Below are 5,234 nucleotides of genomic sequence, written 5' to 3' on the forward strand. Positions count from 1 at the left end.
TAACTAACGTCCCAATCAAGATTTAAATCATTGCCATTGCCCTACGAAGTTTCTCCATGTTTTTCCAGCCTGTCCATCCACTCTTGCCTCCCAAAGGCAACCACTATTCTGACAGCTATTCCCATAGACTATTTGCTGACCTTGAACCTCATAGAAATGACTTTTTGCACTCAACATATAGTATTGCATATACAGTTCTTATTTCAATGGTTATCCTCTGTTTTAATGTTTATGGATTTCTCTATATTTATCACATTCTTATTTATGGTAAGTCAAAATTTACTTAATTAAAAATAGTATTAAGTCAATTATAGTGTAGGTGGTGTGTAGATGAGGATGATGGATTGGTGGTTGAGAAACACTGAATTCTGGCATGGTATTTAAGAGCACAGAGCCCATGCTCACAGATCCCTGGATCTCGACCACTTACTAGCTAATGACTCGGTAATACACCAAAGCCTTGGTTTTCTTATTTGTAAAATGAGATCTGACTAATCCTCATAGGATTGCTGTGAGAATAAGATAATCGAATACAATTAAAGTTTTAACTCAATGTGTGACACACACCAGTGGCTCAATATATAGCAGTTCTCATTAGATTAGGTTGGTACGTGGTTAAATTATTAGGATTTTCTTTTTAGCCTTATACTGGCAACCACTAGTATGACAACTACAGACTACTACTTTCTTGCCTACCTCCTCCTGCTTCCCTTTGGGATGAGCTCATAGTGCCCTCCACTGGAAAATTAGAGGGGCATTACTGGCAATGACCACTGCAATGCTCCTTAGGGATACAGAAATTCCTCAAATTATAGGCATTCTTTTTATGCCCAAGTTGTGAATTAAAGAGATATTTGTGTTAAATGTATTTTTTTCAGTGTTTTACTACATAAGTCAAATTTCCCGCTTTGGCCGGAAGTTGGAAATCCGGCATTTCTCCCTTCCCTTTATACCTGAAATTTCTCTTTGAGCTCCTCTCTTCTATATGTCCTTATTTCTACTGCTTTGAGTCTGAGTCTCGCTGCCTGAATAATGGAAAAGTCTCCCCATCTCTAATCTTAACTTGCTCACTCATCTTACCCAGTGCAATGGTTTGGACTTTCAAAATGCAACACTTATCAGGCCCATCCTTGTCTGAGACTTGTTTTAGGGCCCCGGTATCCAAAGCCTTGGCGAGGCTGTCTTTTGGTTCCCCTCCCATCACTCTGCCCCTAAAACTTCAAACTCCACTCCATACCTCCGCAACGTTGAGCTACTTGGAGCTTCTTTCACTTTTTGCTTTGTTTCTCTTACCCCTTAAATGTGCCATTCCCTTGACCTAGAAGCTTTTCTTTCTGATTTGTTTGGCAAACTTCTTTCCCTCTATCACAACCCTACTTAGCTATAACTTCTGTAAAGATGTCCTCACTATCACTCTCTTTCATCCCCTACTACTTCTTAATACTTCGATTGGTTCAGTTATTGCAGAATTTGATGATTATGTGCTTTATCCTAGGCAATTAGCACGGATCAGAAACTATTACAATTTTACTTCATTTATTCCTCACAATATGCCTCTGGGTTAAATTGCTGTTATTATTCCCCCATTTTACAGATGAGAAAACTGAGGTACAGAAACATTAAGTCACTTCTCCAAGTCCATGTAACTTTACAGTGAGCTCCATGACTAGATAAATTTGTTGAATATTGGATGCCTATTCTTACTGATAGGCTCAAGGTGGTTGGAAGGTTTGGAAGACATTAGATTTCCATCTTCTTCCTCTTCTGCTTCTTTCCTGGTTTGACTGGAGGAAGGAGAGCTTCAAGTCTGGCGTATAATTCAAATTTCAAATTCAATCTTCCTTGGCTCTGTGGCCAAAGAATAAAATTAGAATTCTTGGTGTCAGCTTTTCCATCTATACACAGGTAGGATTACCGGATTTAGCAAATAAATAAAGAAGAAAAGGATGCCCAATTAAATTTAAATTTTAGACCAACAATGAATAATTTTTAGTTGAAAAATGTCCTAAATATTACGTGGGGCATAATTATGCTAAAAGAGTATTTACTGTTTATCTGAAACACAAATGTCACTAGATGTACTATGTTGTATCTGGCAATCCTACACTTGGGATAACACCACCTCCCTGGCTAGAGAATCCCAGTAGTCACTAAAGAGAGGAAGCTTACTGTCATAATGCATCTGCTTTTTACCAACTATCCAGCATTGTACTTTGCATTCATTAATGCTTCCAATCACCTTGGATAGGTGAGTGGGTATTAGCGGCATCCATTTCATAGATTTATTTTCTAAGTAAGATCTACCATTTATTGGATTCTTACTATGGACAGTGAGACAGTCTAAAGATAGCTGTAAGTTCTTTGACATTCCCTCCATTGAGAAGTGTGATCCAGATCCCCTCCCAGTGAATCAAGATAGAAAGGTGGTCTATGATTGCTTTGACCAATAGATTATGGTGGAAATGATGCTTCCACTTCTTGTCTTTGGGGATGCTCATTTTGGTGCAAGCCAAACACCATATAAGGAGTCCAACTACCCGACACTGCCATGATGTGAGGAAGCACAAGCCACAGAGAGAGGCCCTGCAGGGACTCTGGGGGGATGAGATGCCATCTGGAGAAAAAGAAGCTCATGTGAATGAAAAAGACATCTGAGAATTGAATCCCCCAACCCTAACTTAGTGAAGTTAGTGAATCCTCAGCTAAATCCATGTGGATAGTAGGTGAAATTCCCAGCTGTCTTTCTCACGTTATTAACCTACAAAATCATACGTAAGATAAAATGGTTGGTTCACACCACTAAGTTCTGAGGTTGCTCATCATGCAGTAATAAGCAATTGGACCAAATTCAAGACCGTTTAATGAGTCCTGGCCTCACCATTTATTAGCTCGGTGACTTTGGGTCTCAATATATCACCTGTAAAATGAGGATAAAAACCCAATTTTTAAAAGGGAAAATTCAGGCAGAGAATGACCTAGTAACTTGTTCAAGTCCACACAGGTAACAAGAAGCAGATCTGGAAAAAACTCTCATCTACTTGTTTCCAAAGTCTGGCTCATGTTTCTCCATTTCTTCTTCATTCTCACTACCTTCAAAATCTAAGTCTCAGTTTTCCCATCTGTAGAACAGGGATGCTAAGAGTACCTTCCTTATAGGATTATTCTGTGTATAAAACACACACACACACACACACACACACACACACACACACACACACGCAGAGTGCTTAGCCTAGTGCCTGGCATAGAGTAAGCACCCAATAAACATTCATGATTATTATGATTTTCTTATCTCACCTGCCGAGGCTGACGGTGAACATGAATCCTGTGCTGCCTCCTTTCTCCAGGTCTCTAACTTGTGGGAAACCTCATCAGGAGGGCATCTTTAACTGAACAACCCAGAGCACTACCTTTTAATATTTGATGAATTCCTGAGACTCTTGGACAGCAGTATGAGAAATATCCTGTAAAATTCTATTAATGTTAATAAAATACCACCAAACGGGTTGACCATTACCAGCAATTAAAGTTTTCAAGCAGGTCAAATAACTTTTCAATGATTTGCGTAACTTCCTTTTCTGCTCACCTTTTTTTTTTTTTTTCACTTTAATGGAAATGTGTATTATTTTTCTGTTTAAAGTCCTGGACCTTGGCCTGTCCTCCCTCCCAATTCTAACCAGTGGTTTCAAACACTAACTACGTGTTTATATTCTCTGCTCATCCATCACAGATGTGAGAATGTCGAGCACCAAATGATAGCTGAGAAATTCAAAATTGGCTGCCAAAAAGGATAACCTTTCAAAAGGAGCTCTCCCAGGTTTTCTAGGCTTTTTATGGTCAGGGGAGGTGAGGGGAGAGTGAAGGAAGTTATCTCACCCCGTCCTTTCTTGATGGGAGCAGAAAAGAGAATTCACATTACTGTGGTGGTCAATACATGCTATGTCCCACACTACACACCTTCCCATATGTCTCTTATAACATCTTTACAGTAAAACAGAAGAGCTTTGTGGCCAGATTGAAAAATAGAGGCTCACAGAAGTGAAGCCAGTTCCCAAAGGTCACACAGCTAGCCAGGGTCAGGATTGGAATCGAGGGTTTTAAGTTTCCAAAGCCTCCAATGGCCATTCATTTTGCTTACTCTTCTAGGGAGTTGGTCCAGAGCAGAAACAACTGGTGATGAGATTTGGACTTCAGACAAGCCTAGATTTGAACCTCACTTCTGCTACTTATCAGTCATCTGGCCATCTGACTTCATCTCTGTGAGCCCGTTCCCTCATCTGAAAAACAAACATTGATGCCTAAGGGTGGTTATGAGAATTGAATAAAATAAAGTTTGTAAAGAACTTTGCAAACAGCCCCGTTGCACAAAGAGTGACTAAAACATAGTAGCTATGGTAGCCTGCGGACCTGCACATTTTCTTCCAGGTCTCCTCTCTTTCTTGGAAAGGAAGACTATGTTTCTCAACCCCTTTCTGATGTCGATCACCTGGAAAATGACTGCTTGCCTTTCATGGTCAAGCTAAAGCAAGTTATGTTTGCGGTCTTGCAGATCTGGGGGAGGAGTCTCTTGGTTTTCCCAAGCCTCCAGCTGTAGTACTAGGCTCACATACAGATGGCTATGGAATGTACTTCGGTACACTCAAGCACTGACTTCCCTAACATCCTCCAAATCCATCCATCCTTAGAACAGCAGAGCTGGAGCAGATCTCCTGGCTTATCTACGGTGGAGTCATTGGTTTAAGCAGCAGAAGAAGACAGACTATGAAAACACAGGAAACTTTAACTACTTTAGCCTGGTAGTGACATATGTCACTTCTGTTAATATTTCTGTGGCTACATCCTGTCACTCAGCTTTTCCTAAACGCAAAGAGGCTGGGAAGTGTAGTCTCTCCTATTTGCTTAGGACAAAAAAGATAGCTAGCACTGGTGATAGTAATGTCTGCCACAGTGCCCAATTAACGTTTGTTAATAAAATACTCATAATAGCAGATATTTTCGAGCTCTTCCTATACCCCAGGTATTGTGCTAAATGGGTTATTTATTATTATCTCCTTTAATACTCACAGAAACCCTGTGTGGTAGGCATGGTTATGATTCTCATTTTAGAGATGAGCAATTGGAGGCCCAGAGAAGCTAAGTCAATCACTCAAGTTCACGGTTAGAAGTAGAAGAGTTGGGCTTCAAGCCCAGTCCCTTAGATCTCAGATCCCACCCTCCCAATAGCGAGTAGCCCA

General features: G+C 40.3%; 1 long non-coding RNA gene across 1 annotated transcript; it reads right to left on the reverse strand.

Annotated features, from left to right (window-relative positions):
- Positions 1-1,519: 1,519 nt before the first annotated feature.
- On the reverse strand, positions 1,520-3,454 carry LOC119623822 (uncharacterized). The gene is made up of 2 exons (XR_005239843.2): positions 3,298-3,454; positions 1,520-1,848 (listed from the first exon to the last, which is right to left on the reverse strand). It is a non-coding gene; the product is annotated as an uncharacterized lncRNA (long non-coding RNA).
- Between the last annotated feature and the right edge of the window lie 1,780 nt (positions 3,455-5,234).

The sequence above is a fragment of the Chlorocebus sabaeus genome, chromosome 11 (assembly GCF_047675955.1).
Source record: "Chlorocebus sabaeus isolate Y175 chromosome 11, mChlSab1.0.hap1, whole genome shotgun sequence".
Taxonomy (NCBI): domain Eukaryota; kingdom Metazoa; phylum Chordata; class Mammalia; order Primates; family Cercopithecidae; genus Chlorocebus; species Chlorocebus sabaeus.